This window comes from Triturus cristatus, chromosome 1_2 (genome assembly GCF_964204655.1).
Source record: "Triturus cristatus chromosome 1_2, aTriCri1.1, whole genome shotgun sequence".
Taxonomy (NCBI): domain Eukaryota; kingdom Metazoa; phylum Chordata; class Amphibia; order Caudata; family Salamandridae; genus Triturus; species Triturus cristatus.
Genome location: NC_140580.1, coordinates 963912015 through 963927812, shown reverse-complemented (window position 1 = coordinate 963927812; position 15798 = coordinate 963912015).

The window sequence follows — 15798 nt, the reverse complement described above, 5'->3', positions numbered from 1 at the left end:
ATCTCCCCCATTTATCACCTAACGTTCTGACACATTTCCCAATCCTTTGTTTTATGAGAATAGCAACTCCTCTTGTAGCTCCCATTTGTTTAGAACAAATTAAAAGCTCAAGACCCACATTTTTCAACAAACTCCTCTTACACCATGGGATATGAGTCTCTTGGAGACATAAGATATCAAATTGCAAAAACTGAATCAAATGTCGCAAAATCCCTAACTTTTTAAAATTATTCAAGCCATTAATATTTAACGAACAGATTTTAATTTTTCTCCCCATTTTGAAATTATGAAAAACAGAATAAGCAATAAACAACGATTTTTTATTATCATTATGCTCTTATAGTTCTTATAGCTATTAGAAGGCCACCTATTTAGTTTTATAGTGCCCAGGTCAATTATTATTGCTGCATTACACCCCAACCCCCACCACCACCACCCCGAGGTCCAAGACCCGCAACCCACCCCCCTCCCCAACACATGAGGCTCAGGAACTGTCAGTTCCTGTAGGATATGGAGTGCCGCGTCCGCCCAGCTCCGCATACCACAATACCACAATAAGAATAAAATAGGAACAAACAAAAAGAAAAAAAAATCCAATATACCCCTAATGACTTATAAATTGACTCTAGTACAGTGAAATAATAATATTATGACTAATGATGACCACATTTTTATAATGTAAGTAGAAACTCCTTAGCCAAAATTTCTGATATAAAGAATTTTGATTGCCCTTTCCACAAAATTTTTCGTTTAGCCGGGTTTTGGAGGTAAACGGTGGCCCCTTTTTTCTGAAAATCAGGTATTAGTTGTCTAAGATGCCACCGCTGGGCCACCGTTGCCTGACAAAAGTCCGGTCGCACAAAAAATGTGCATCCTTTAGCAGTTACTTTTCTATCAGGTCTGGCTAAGGTTGAAATTTCCTCTCTTGCAAGAAAATTGTTAAAGCTAACAAGGATTGCCCGGGGATAATCTGCCTCACCCTGACAAACTTTTCTAATAGAGAAGGGAAAACGATGTGCTCTTTGGACTTCTTTTGACCAGTCCCATAATTTTACATCAGGAAAAGCCTCATTTAAAAGTCCAATAATAAATTGTCTAACATCAGTCCCTTCCTTTTTTTCCGATATTCCAAGACATCGTAGGTTGTTTCTACGAGCCTGATTTTCTAGGCCCGTTAGCTTAAAAGAGAGGTCATCCCTGTGGGCTTTAACATTCTCAAGTTCTTGCTTCTGAGATCTAGACTCTTCCTCCAGAACCAGAATGCGTGCCTCAGTTTCAGTTACTCTATCGGCAGTTTCAGCAGAGAGTTTGATTGCTCGACGAACAGTATTTTTCAATTTTGTACAAGTGGCTTGTGTGCGAAGATTTTCCGCTTTGATTTCAGCCCGATGCGCCATCATGGTGTTATAAATAGTGATTAGCGTGATTTCAGTAGGGGTCTCAGCCAGATTACTTCTGCCTTCGATATTAACAGGAATCTCTACAATTGCAGTCCCAGTTTGTGACTCTGAATTATTTTCTACAAGAGTATCAGGCCTACTTACATAGTCAGACGCAATATTCTCAGCATCTTTTGAAATGAGTTTAGCAGAAGAGCGATTATGAGATCCTCTCTTTTTACGTCTCTTAACTGTATCAACACTGCCATTAGGTGAAACTAAAATGGTTCTTGTGTCCCCAACATCTTCATCCTCTTCTAAGAAACTGCTCTCTGCAGTATAATCTGCCCAGTCCTTACTACAATTTAGACTTTCGTCAGATGTATGATCTGACATAGAGTAGAAGTTTTCACCACCCTCTTGAAGAGTGAGTGCCTCCTCCAAAAGGTTAGAATCAGTGCTCAGAGAAGATTCAGCAGTCACTGCAAACTGTAGTGAATCAGTTTAGACTCTATCTACCATAATCCCTTGCAAACCTCGAGCTTCTGTTATATCTGTTGACCCTTCTGTTATGGCAACATTATTAACAATTACAGGTTTAAACAAGTCCATCGCCGATGTAGTAGAGGCTAAAGATACAGTGTCCGTATGTTTTGATATTTTTTGTTTTCGAAAAAACTATGAAGCGAAGGAGTGCCTTGATTAGAGGTACGCTGTGGCAGAGAAGTTTTTTTAAACAAGCCGGCACCCACAACATCACCCGCACCTCCGATAGTCTCTGTTTCTGGTAAAAACAAAGATTCATTAACAGTCTCTTTAACCTGAGACAGCTTTTCCTCAGCCGGTTGCTTTACCTTAACGCTCCGAGTCTGAATCTTCATTTGAGCTTTCTGAACTCTCTGCGGCATCTTCTTACTTTTTCGAGACCCGCCGTTCCCACGCACGACTAAGCACTGGTATCCTGCAAAGAATCCAGGGAGACGCCACAGCGGGAAACGCTTACGGGGTTGAAGCAAATCAAGCAGCATCCGTTAGCAAGTTCGGAATTACACCGCTGCAAAAACAGACCCCAAGCAGGGAAAAGCCTTTCAGGGAGCAGTCCACTCGCACAGCCAGGTCCTGGGTTCCCGGTCGTAGACTCAAGCCTACTCCAAGTCTACACAGTTGAATGTACCGCTGCCGCTGCTACACAAAACACGGTAAACTTCTCTCTCTCAACGTGTTCAAACTTCCTCTTCCTCTCTCCAATTGTTACATCAGGGCAGAAAATAGTAATAAACAAATTCGGAGGACGAAGTATTGTGTTGAAAAAATGATTCAATCCATATTCACGATGCCTTTCTCTCAGGAACGCGGAGCCGGGTTAAAGAGCTGTTCACACAGCCCACGCCACGGCCGCCATCTTGCCTCTCCCCCAGCTGGATTGTTGCTCTCGATTACTCCAATTACCAAAGGCTTTCTACGAATGCGGCCATTGTAATGTGTGCCATTTAGCACGGGATAAGCCTTCTACAATCCAATATAATCTAAATGAAAGGTTTCGTATACAAGTCATCAACTGCAATACAAAATATGTCTTGTACATTCTTTTTTATCAGTGTAACCTGATATGTGGCAGCACTAACTGTCCATTTAAGGAACGGACACAGGAACACATCAGAGCCATTAGAAATAAAGATGAGAATTATCCAGTAGCTGGACAATATCAAATGCATCATCACCTAAGTGAGACATTGAAGAATAAGCAGACTTTAAGTATTTCAGCAATGGAGACCTCTCCGTCTCCATCACTGACATTCTCCTCCGAAACCTATTGAAGGTTGGCCATTCTACCACCCGCCCAATTCACTGCTGGGGAAAACCTGGTGGTAAGGGGCACTGAAAACTGCAAAATAATCCCCACACCATGGGGCATCATTAGTTTTTGCATTTTAAAGAACAAAATCCAGCTTTTCGCATTTTGTTTCTGTAAATACAAAAACATATTAAAAGTTTGACTCCATGGCACCATCATGTTGATGGAGCTGTCTGTCAAACTGAGACAGCAGTTCCAGCCAATGTTAAGTGATGTCCATTAGACTGGCTGATATCTCTAAATTCAGCAGGCAGAGGACCCTTGGTATGAAGTGAGTACTCGGCCATACTAACGATTCAACCTCTGAAAACCAAACTTTAAAAAAGGCCCTATATCCTCATTTATCAATCGCGACTCGCAATGCTCGCGGGTGGGGGGCATGGGGGTTTGCGCGGGTGTTACCGCGGGAGGGTAAAATAAAAAGAAAACTTACCTGACCGGGTCCCGTGCCGCCTTTGCTCCTGGGCGGGGTCCCGCGCTTTCCTGCTCCTGAAAAGAAACAGGAACAGGCATGCTCCCTCCCCTCCTGTAAGCCAATCACAATGCTGCAATGGCAGCGTTGTGATTGGTGACAGCGCCCGGCCGGGAACCTCTAGGGAGGCCATTTTGTAGAGTGCGCATGACTGCTTTGTTCGGCCCCAGGGCCGACCAAACAGTCAGTGTACTCTGTGTGGTGCAAGCCACTCCTCCCCGAGCCACCCGCCCGCCCCCAACCAGACATACCCTTCCGCCCGCCCCCAACCAGGCATATCCCAGTACTCTGCTTTCTCACAGTGCGAGAAGCAGAAACATAAAATTGTATTTAAAATACCATTTTAAGTTTGTGCTTCTAGCACTTCGAAAAAGCAGTGGGGCGGCGCTTCTTCACCCTAATGCAGGAGCCGCCTCTGTCATTTATAGTTGGCTGTTAAAGTCAACTGATAATGTTAGCGGTAAAGCATGGATGCTGTAGTAACATTACCACTAAGTATTACTAGTGGTGCTGGAGGATGGGTGTGGAGGTACTACAGGACTCCCAAAATAACCTTTGAGGTACTCATAGGAGAATGAACCTTAAAGATGCATTTACATTTAGTTTTTTCATGTTACAGTAGCTGTGCATTCAAAAGCATAGGTCAAATGTATATATCGGCAGTAAGGAAAGTACAAATGAGGCACACCGTTTTTTTTTCTTCGTAATTCTGAAGTGTGAATGACTCAAAGAATTTAATAGGATCAAAACAAACATGACACTTTACTTTTGTGATGCTCAAATTATAAATATGCAATGAAGCCCGTTTTCCACAAGTTATTGTCTGTGTACCACATATATTTAGCAGTAAAACAGCATGCCTGTTGTACATTTCAAGGCCATTCCAGTGGACTGTGCTCTGTGTAAAGACTTTGGTCATAGATTCGGGACAGTGTGATTCAAAATGCATCACAGGGCACATGCGCTCCCTGCCACTCTCCTGCTGAATGTGTCTGGCTCATTTGCAGCACTTGTTCTGTGCAACGCCTGGATCTTTCACTATCCCTTTGCCTTCAGTGACGTATCATTGATGGCCACATCCCCACTCTTAAACCTATCCCAACAACAGTGATTATGACCCCTGCATTTACAGCCAGAGAAGGAGAGGATAAACTGAAGCAAGTACTGACGAAAGTATCAGGTCACTGGAGGACAAGCACAGGACCAAATCTCTGCCAATGAAGCGAAAGACATCACCCCATGAAGATACCGTCGAATGTCACAACACAAAGCGTCACACTAAAAAGATGGACAATCAACATGTACCACTGTAAATCAGAAGACAAGCAGGGCTTGCCTCTTCCTCTTTTGGTTATTTTACTCCCTCCCTATCATAAGTGCTTATCTACCCCGAATGTTTACTTTCTCTGGGTAATGCAGAGTGAAAAAATTAGAAAATGAAGTAAAAACATGGTGACGACCATACGAGACGATGTGCAGATGTACTTGCGCGTTCTACATTTTTAGGTCGAGCGTGAGCCAGCGCGCAGGTGCTGCTCTGCGAAGAGCTGTGGTACTTCAGTACGGAGACAAGCTTCGCCCACTCTCCCGCCCTTCTTTTTCATTGGCTTGTGTGTCCTTCGTAAATGCTGTCTTCTGATTCATTATGAGGCTTGCTAGTTCCTCCTTAGTACAGCCATGTCGTCAATTGTATCCTCCCATGGCTACTGACCCCTTTACTTGGTTGTTACACAGGGCATATACTTTTTCCTTTATTAAGTATCTCCATTAGGCAGATGACGTGCTTCGCGTACATTTAGCGGCCACGCCCACTCTCTCTTTTGAATCAGCCTGGATAATGCTGCAGTAGGGGCGTGGAATGCCAGTGGTGGACCGCTTCCTCTCCTCGGCCGAGCTGGGACGGAATTCGGGGGCTGCCAATGAGAAGCCAACTCTTTGTCCAGTGGGCAGCCTGGCCACCTGGTCCTCGGAGCTGCCGGAGAGCGTCCAGGTGTTGCAGCTTCTCTGGGAGTCCAAGGGTGCGCTGCAGGGCCCGAGGCCCAGGCAGCAGCTGGAGCCAGAGCCCGCTGCAGGGGACGGACCAGGTAAATGTGGAGTGTGTAGAGGGTCACACGTAGCATCACACAGCTTTTCAAACAACATGGGGGGATGTGGGGTCTAGAATCGCTCAACACAACATGTTTGGTGCCTTCCATACCCTCCAGTTGTCATGCCTTCTTCCCCATTCCACCCTCCTCCCATTCTCCGTGCCTTCTTTTTCCCTCCCCCCGCCCTCCCTCCCATTGTCCATGCCTCCGTGCCTTCTCCCCCCGCCCTCCCTCCCGTTGTCCGTGATGCCAAGTTGCCAACCATTTGCAATGCAATAGATCTCGCGTAAAGTGGAGACCTATTGCATTGTAAATGCTTGTTTCAAAAGTGCTGTCTCCGATAGAATATGTGGCTATGAATGGGCATTCGCAGCAGGTTGCATTTAAAAACTGCCCTTTTGATGTGTCCTGGTGCAAATTATTTTGTCTCTTTGTGCCGGTATCTTAGCTGACAGGTATTTTCCAAGCAAAAAAAAAAAAAGGGGAGAGAAGTGCTTTGGACATGGACACACTCTGATGAATGAAGGAGGGAAGAGGTGGTGAATAAACCCAGCCGGAAACACAGTGTCCGACGTTCGGCAGGGTAGGAGATGGCTCAAAGTGGTAAGGGGATCAATCCCAGTCCTCGACTATGTGTGTCACCCTTGTCACTGTGGACTCTCTCAGAGGGGTCTCAGAGATTCCAGGGCAAAGATGCTGGATCCATCCCCAACAAGGGGAGTAGGAGTGCTTTGGACAAGGACATAGTTAAGGGGGCCATTTAAGGGAGTCAAGCTGGTAGGGAAAGGCACTTCCTGTAATAAGGTCTAATGGCATTGCCGACGAGGAAAACAATGTCCGATGTCTGGCTGGGTAGGTGATGGCCGAGGGGTGAACCAGAGCCAAACTCCTCAATAAACTGCATAGGACAGCACACAGGGTTTCAGCCAACGTTGCTCGGTCACCGAGGTAAGTATATTAGAAAAGGTTTATAAAGCGCTGGCTTGACCCGGGGGGTATCAGAGCGCTTAACATGAGGAAGTTGTACAGTGGGTTACAGGGTTACATAAGTTCCTGGAGCATAAACATAGCATAGAGAAAAAAATTACATCAGTTACTTAGTACATTTAATAACAATAGAGAACCAGTTCTATGGATCATGGAGGGAGAGGGGGGGCAAGTAAAGGGGATTAGAAAGCAGATCTGGTCTGGCAGATCTGTCATGGAGGAAAGTACTTCACAAGACAAAAGTCGGAGTATGCGAGTCTATAAACCGGGAAGGGTTCAGTGAAAGAGCAACATCTAGTACCTTATACCATCAGTGCGTCGGGTCGAAAAAGAAAGAAAAGGCTTTGGTTCAAAACAAGCCACAAGGGTGCTTTACTGTGACCAAGACAAGAAGTGAGGGGTGTGTGAGTCAGGTGTGAAACTAAGGCAGAGGTCAGGCTGGCGGCAAAGGTGGTGACCAGCGTCAAGAATCGATCATGAGATTCAGGCGTAGCCGCAAGATGGAGTATCCAAGTCATGGACCCCAAGAACTTCAAAACAAAATGGAGGGGTTGCGGAAGAACAGAAATCCAACAACAAGGTCAAAGAAAAAGAAACAAATCTCATGAGAAAGGCTGGATGAGGAAGGCAGCCACCAGATCTGGCGGGAGGCAGGCCGGAGGTCACCAAAACTATTCATGGGTCGTCATTGTCAGGGAGAGTCAGTGTGGGCGTCCATCATGCAGCAAAACTGGACTAGGAGAGCCGCTGCGGGGTCAGGAGGACACGCAGATTCGGAGAAGAAATATGAGGATCAAGCTCACTGGTACAGGGCAGCTGCATCGCAGCATTTCCGTCTCTGCCCTTGTTGATGGAACATCCGACCTTCTGGAGTCCCAAAGTGTTACAGCATTTTTGTTGATATAGAAAGGTGCCGTGATAGGCATCGGGGTAATCACCACATCTGAGGCTCATGTGGGGCCCAGCGATATGGTCTGGGACTACCGAATTTCCCCCTCCCCCCAGCGCATAAACACATTTAATGAGGGACATGAGAGGTAATTACTCTTTGGAGGCGGGGGTCGAACAACCCCTGGCCGTATTTATTAAAATATGAAAACAAAATAAAAAATGTTTGAAATAAACAATATTTACACAATTTATACGCAGAAACATAACACGACATTTGATTACAATTCATATGCACAGATTTCAGATGGCTAACCTTAACATATCTCTAATACATAGTTCTCCTATCCGAATCTAACAAAATGATCATAATCATACATTAATTACTTTCTGCGTATCCTATTTGGGCCTACGGCAAGGTCACTAACTGGTGTCAGAGCCTTATCAATTTACCACGCCCCCCGTCGGGTTGCGCATGCGCAGAGGGCCCGCTTACCGAGAGGGTACTTCCCCCCCCCGGTTACCCCCATACGTTCCCTGAACTCCCTGCAAATTTGGGGGGTCTTGCACTCTGCGCCATTTAGTGACGTCCATGCCAGTGCGGGGTGGCCAACCAGCCTAAAAGAAAGCGTGACTCCCCCCTTTCCCCGCACCCATCCAGCCAACCGGATGTACCGCCCCTAGAGTTATAGGAGAGACCCGTTGTCCCTCCCCCTGGGCGACCCCATCCTAGAATGACGCCGCCCCCTAAGGACCTTAAATTTACTGCTCACCAGTCATGACCTTACCGCCTGACCAAGGAATAGCAATAAATACGACGATTGATGACCTGCAAACGGGAAAAACGCCTAAGGAAGAAAACCACACCATCAATTTCAATCACCAATAAACACATTGCAACAGGGGATGGAGGGTGGGTAACAAAAAACGTGAGCGGCCTCCTAGGGCTGCGTCCGGATGTCGGGAAAGCGCGGGACAAAGAGACCGAGTCCCGCGCTCCCCGGCCTTTTATCACAGTACTGGGGGCAGACCAGTTCTAACTGGTCTGTCCCTAGCCCCCCCATGACCCGGAAGCGCATTAATCGCTTCCGGGCCAAAGGGGGTCGCCGTCGCGAGCCAATCCCGGTTGTGGCGCGCCCACCGCGTCGTGGTGACGCGGTGGCACGCGCCACCGGGTGCACAGGCGAGGGGGGGAGGGGGTCGGTGCCCCGCCATATTTGCGGCAGGGCCGATCCCGGCCCCGCCTTTCTCGTGTCCACAAAACACCGTGCAATCTCCCTGGCTGCAGCTGTCCCCCCAGAGCCACGCACGCACTCACCATGACCGCCTTGATGTGTTCGGTCAGTTTCGGTGTTGCTCAGGGTGTCTCCGACGTCGCCAGGGCTGGAGCCTCGATGATATTCTCGGGCTACGGCCACACAGTTAGGTGCAGATCGCTCCAGAAGCTCAGCGGGGATTGTACTGTCCTGTCATTTTGGGGGCCAGTTACAGGTCTAATCCGGAGAGTCTGTAATTCCTCTCAGCCCGGCCCATTATGTGTGCGGCCAACATTTTGACGCCCAATAAACAGGACCTGCCACGCTTAACTTGTAACTGAATGTTATCATGCAGTGCTCTGCGTTTCCACATCACTGGAGGAATAAATCAGAGTGGGAAGTAAACAAGTGACCGTCTCCTATAATCCTCATAATGAAAGGCTCTCAGAAATGAAGGGCAATCTCTACCATCTAATTAGCAAGATAAGTTCTCATTTGCAAATAATTGTAAGCCATGCCATCACGCCACTGCACACTCTCGGTACTGATAAGGGCAATGTCGTATGAAAATTAATTCATTCATTATTTAATTGGGGGGTAGGGTGCAGTAGCCCCTCAGACACCCTGGCCCAGCCCTGATGCCCCTGACCTGCTGCCCTATTAATGGCGACGCCTCTGCTTTAGAACGTCTCTATTGCTAGCATAATGTTTGTTGACATATACCAGAGACCACAGGCAGCCACACTAACCATTGTTGACATGTATTTTGACTGCTATAAAGGTGTTCTGTCATTTCAAATAGATGTATTTTAATGGTTGCTCGTCCTCCAAATGGATTATGGGGTTGGAATCGTTGAAGGACCAACACATGCAAACTCACCGTTTATGCATACACATTTTTCTCTTTTTCCGTAACGTGTGGTGTCTCAGGGTTTTTCATGGTGCTCGTTTGCCGCAGGTGAGAAACTGCAATAGAGTCTTTTTTTGGGTGAGGATTACATTGCTATACCAGAACAATGATTGACGTGCTCTACTACTGGTTTTCTACTCCTTGCCTATGGGGCTAACAGGTGTGGAGAAGAATTTCAACAGTGAGTATCTGTGGAATGTAAAAACTTATAATATTGGTCATGAGGAGATTTTAGCATTATATTCGTATAATTTTCAGAAACAAAGATGCAGATTAATGTGTGTTTATGTGCTCCATGGTTGCTACTCATGTCTAATCTACAGATGTCAACCCACCATCTGTGGTATGTCGCTAGCTTTTTTGACAAACCTCTTCCCTTCCAGATTAAGCTCGATGCACACACATTACTGTGCGATCAAAGGTCTAGCAGGTACTGTGTAAGTAATCACCAGGCACTGCAGAGAGAGAAACTGTGACAGTGCATCTGTGTGCCACAGGTTTCACCTGGGATTATACAAAATGGCAGCTCACTCTGGGTCTTTTTAGGAGGTACCTATCATTTCCGCCCTGTAGCTGTCTTTGCCCCAGAGTTACCAATACCAGGGGCTTTAGTGGCTCCAGTTCAGACTCCTCCAGTAAGATCTCATTATCCCCAGTAGTCCACAGGAGACACCACCTTCTTTTAGCAAGGGGAGGCTCTGGGTGAAACCCCACAGACCTGCAGAGTTACAGCAGACCTCATACTTCCGGTGGGGCTGGTAACTCCCCATAGGAATTAAACAGCATCACTCCATCACCAAATGTAACCTGGGTAAATAGATACTAATGTATGGCGTGCCAGTTATGAAACCGTACTTGGCAGAAATTGTCTTAGATATGTAGGTAGAAGCTCTGAAAGGAGAGGGTGCTCACTGCCCTTTACTGCTGCTCTGACTTTTGGACAAAACAGTGGCAAATATGCACTCAGATATAAACACCCCTCCTTCTGATAAAGCTGCTGCTCACATTCCCAAAGCGATTTACGCAAAGCGCTGTTTCATAGCTGGCATGACATACTTTAGTATCTATTTCCCCAGGTTACAGGTGCTTAATATTAAAGGTATATAATTAAAGTTGATCTGGAATTAAGTGCTTCAAGGAGAATGATACCTTTAATGCTCCTTTGGGCGATGCAGGTAACTATATCTTAATAACTGTCTTTACTGAATTGAAGATTATTATTTCAAAGTAGGGAAAGCTTAATGTGTAAAATGGAACCAGACGCCTGATTAAGTACTGTGCAGATGGTTATGTTTATTCAATATCTTATTTTTGTATTGTTTTCGCCTTTTTTTACATAAATAACTGAAAAATAAGTAGATCTCCTTGGTTTACAGCACAATCTGCATGCAAGGACTTGAACCTTGCAGAATGCACCATAATCTGTGTTAAAGCTCTGCGGTTATGTTACACAGATATTTCGAGTAATCTTCCACTGTGCAAGCAGGGCTGTCAACAAGGGAGGGCTAAGGAGGATTTTGTTTCAGAGAATATTTTATTCTTCTTAGGGATTCAGCCCCTCAAATCTTCTGACACTTATGAAAGTGTACATGTTACCTACTTATGGTAGTGGGAGTGTAACTTCGTTTACAGTAATCTTTGTGGGCCACTTGAACAATGAAGGGCAGCTCCCATGGAGCAGATATAAACCATGGACCTGATTTGCAAAGTCATATGACTTGTAAGTCATTCTTACACACAGGACAGTAATTTTACTCATGTGCATTGTTACCCAACAACAGCATAATGCTGTGCATAACTTACTCCCACCACAAGAGCGCCATGCAGCAGGTTGGGGATTCCTTGTAAAACATGTGCATAGACTAACTCTGCGGGTATCCACATTTTTGTCTGAGCCATTTCCATCCTAAGAAATTCTTGGAGATCTATTCCTGTCAAAGACAAGACATTTTGAGGTTGCTGATGGTAAGAGACACTCCCAAAACTGGGGGGCGTTATGGCAAGATTTCTCCAAGATGGAAGCACTACACCCCATACAGACCCCTCCCTTCTCCAACATGAAAAAATATATCCCTGCACAAAATATAATAATTTATTTTAAATTGCTCCTCATACCGCAATCCTGACATTTTAAGTGCTGTAAGTGCCAAATGTTACAATGCAAAGTCATTGTCTCCAGGACCCGACTGGCTGTAGCGGGCACCAGGCTTTTTTCCCTGTTGGGCCGCCAAGTTGTGGGGGGGTTTGGGTCCCTGGGGGCCGATTTTGTTATCGGGGAAGCGGGTATGCCCAGACGTGGGTCCCGTGCTCTCCATGCCACTGGAATCAAGCTATTCTGGCTGATGAGGGGTGAAACTTGGCACTAGGATGCTTCTTTCCAGTACAGGGAGGACCTGGCTTGGCAGTTCGGGCTGGACTGTTCCCATGAGGCACAGGGTCAAGACTGATTTGCATAGGGCTGGGTTCAAACAGGAATGGCATGCTGAGCAAAATAATGATGGAATTAGGCCCTGATATCTTTACTAGGGTGAATGTATGACATTGTTCTGCATTCTGTCCATCAACTGTTGTTTTGGCATTTGTCAACCCGAGTGGGACGGGTATGCCCAGACATGGGTACCGTGCTCTTCATGCCACTGGAATCAAGCTATCCTGGCTGAAGAGGGGAGAAACCCAGAAACCGGTCCTAGGATGCTTGTTTCCAGTCCAGGGAGGACCTGGCTTGGCAGTTCGGGCTAGACTGTTCCCATGAGGCACAGGGTCAAGACTGATTTGCATATGACTGGGTTCAAACTGGAATGGCATGGTGATCAAAAAAACGATGGATTTAGGCCCAGATCTCTGTACTGGGGTGAATGTATGACATTGTTCTGCATTCTGTCCATCAACTGTTGTTTTTGCATTTGTCACCCTGAGTGCGACGGGAATGCCCAGACGTGGGTCCCGTGCTCTCCATGCCACTGGAATCAAGCTATCCTGGCTGAAGAGGGGTGAAACCCCCAAAACCTGTCCTAGCATGCTTGTTTCCAGCCCAGGAAGGACCTGGCTTGGCAGTTCGGGCTAGACTGTTCCCATGAGGCACAGGGTCAAGACTGATTTGCATATGACTGGGTTCAAACTGGAATGGCATGGTGATCAAAAAAACGATGGATTTAGGCCCAGATCTCTGTACTGGGGTGAATGTATGACATTTTTCTGCATAATGTCCATCAACTGATGTTTGTGCATTTGTTACTGGGGGTCAGCAATATCGGCCTCCTGTAACAAAATTGGCCGAAACCGGCCCACACAAACAGCTTGGCTGCACCTCCCCTCACCCCAGTGGGGGCCGGCCGAGCAGTTTGCCAGGGCCAGTTTCGGTGTCCAGTCCGGCCCTGATTGCCTCATACACAATTGAGCTCCATGTGTGGAAATGCCTCGACATAATCACGTTTTCCATGAATGAGCCTGTGACCCTACGTGACCTTTGGGGAGGGGCAACAAATACTCATTTGTCTCTTACCTTCCCACTGCTGTAAAGTTCAAATATGTTGTAAAGAATATTCTCAATGGATCAATCCCAGCCATTAACTGACAAGGAAAGACATGGATGACTAACATGTCTTTCAGCTTGGATATATATTTCGTCCGGAGTGCTTGACTAGTGAGTGTGAAATATTGAATCAGCACTAACTACAGAACAGAACAAGCATTTGCAATGCAATAGGTCTCACATTTACGCAAGTTTAAGCTATTGGCATTGTAAATGACAACGCATATTATTATTTTTTTCAAAAACCAAAGCCTAAATAAAAGGTATTGTCATTTACAATGCCAATAGCACAAACTCGCGTAAATGCGAGACCTGTTGCATTGCAAATGCTTGTTAAACAGCATGGTATTTATTTGTTCAAAAGCAGCAAGAATTCTTAGTATGCAGTTTGATTTACACTGTTAACATTGAATTGCATTAGACTTTACATAGTGCCGCATTATTCTTAGAGTGCCGCTTCACAAACTATTTTCTGTGCCTATGTTCTACAGATTCATACACTCGGTTTTGGTGAAATATTTAATGCAGGAAGTGAAACTGCAAATGCAAAAAATTCTGCTAGTAAGAGTGGAGTTTAGATATTCTCAAATTGTCACAGGAAGAAAAATCACATGTCATGCAACACCCTTAATGGAACATGACTGGTGTAACGTTTGAGAATGTTGTTAATGAATAATGATTTAAAACATGTACATTTAATCGGCTGCAAGAACTTGCGAAGACTAAAAAAATACTTGCGATGAATACAGAAGTCTGGGTTTTTAAAAATTAGAGCAACAGTCAAGGAATGATTGTAAGTGTAGGGGAGATGGCCTTTTGTTTAGTCGTTTACCCCAGTCGGGGTTGCATCTGCATCGCTCCATTTCAACAGTTTCATCAACTCTACAAGTAACTCTGTTATTGGAGGAGCCCTACTGCGGACTTGTCTGGGGCGTAGGAATAACTGGTGCAGCCGGTGCAATGGAGTCAGGGCGTACTGCAGCCGCTGATACTAAGGGCCTCTTTTTTTAAAAGTGGCGCATCAGTGGGCAAAAAACAGCGATGCGTCCCTTTTCATAGCAGCATCCTTACGGCACCATGTGTGCGCTGTATTTACAATACAGCGCTCAGGGCGCAAGGATTTACAGATCCATCAGGAACCCTGACGTATATGGTGGCACAAAAATGAGGCATTGCTGGAATGTGTCGGATAGCTGACGCAGCTCTAGTAATGTGTCATTACACATGGGCGAGTTCCATGTGAAAAGCCTTGTGCCACTCCTTAGGCCTTCTTGAAAGCACGTGTAAGAATTGTGACATAGTCAAGTCATAGAAGTGGCGCAGTGAAATCTCTGACATTTCACTGTGCCACATCTACATGGCTTTTCACTGGGAACGCCCTCCCTGCATACATTATACTTGATGCAGGTATAATGTAGCGAAGGCCTTTACAAATTGACGCATCTGCTTAGATGCGTCACTTTGTAAATAAAGGGCAGTGTGGTGCATTGTTTACGCCCCCGCAGCGTCACAAAATAATGACTCTTGAACGATGAGCTGCTGTGCTGTACATTCTCCCTGCAGCTACAGGATAGCTATCCTCTCCACCTCCCCCTTCACAATATCTCACATTAACTATTCTGTATTAAGGCTGCAGTGAGACAGGTGTGCATGTCCCGGGCCTGCTTCATCTAAGTGTGCAGCTGGATAAGCAAGCTGCTGGGTGATTGGATGCCCACAGTGCACCTGTCATCCAATCACAAATCCGCTCACTTTGTTAGCCGTTCATTTCAGACCATCCAGTGCATGTCTTGGTGCTGTCTTCCCATCCCCCTGCCCAGCGTTTGGATGAACCTGAGAAGTGGGCAGTTAACCCCATAAATCGTTGTTTGAATAAAGTAGCAGACTAAAGCTGGGTCACGAAACATAATACAAGATCAAGTACCGGCAGGCACCAGTTCTTTTTTACTGAACTTAGGGGTGGGCGGAATTTGCGAAATTCACTTTCGCAAATTATCGCGAAAATGTTAAAAATCTCCGCAAACACGTGGAATTATCGCGAAGATGCGGAAGATTTTGTCCCGCCTGTTCGCGGTATTTTCTGAGTGGTTGCGGCTCGCCAACTTACCCATGCGGTTGCTCGTGGACGCGGCCATCTTGTTTTCACTTGTCTCACGGTGCATGATCGCGAGAAGAAAGATGTGATCGCGCGACGGATGACGTTACTGCGGGCGCGAACTGTCGCGAGACAGCGCAAATGGCTACCAACAATCCAACATCTCGTGGAGAACGCGACCGGATCGGGAAAACTTGTCGGCGAACGCGGGGATTCAGGTAAGGCGATCGCGCGCACGCGAGAATGTATTATTTTACAGCGCGAGCAAGCAAAAAATTTCCGCTAAAATGCGGATTACGGAAATTTTTACATTTTCGCGCTCTCCACGGAACGCGAA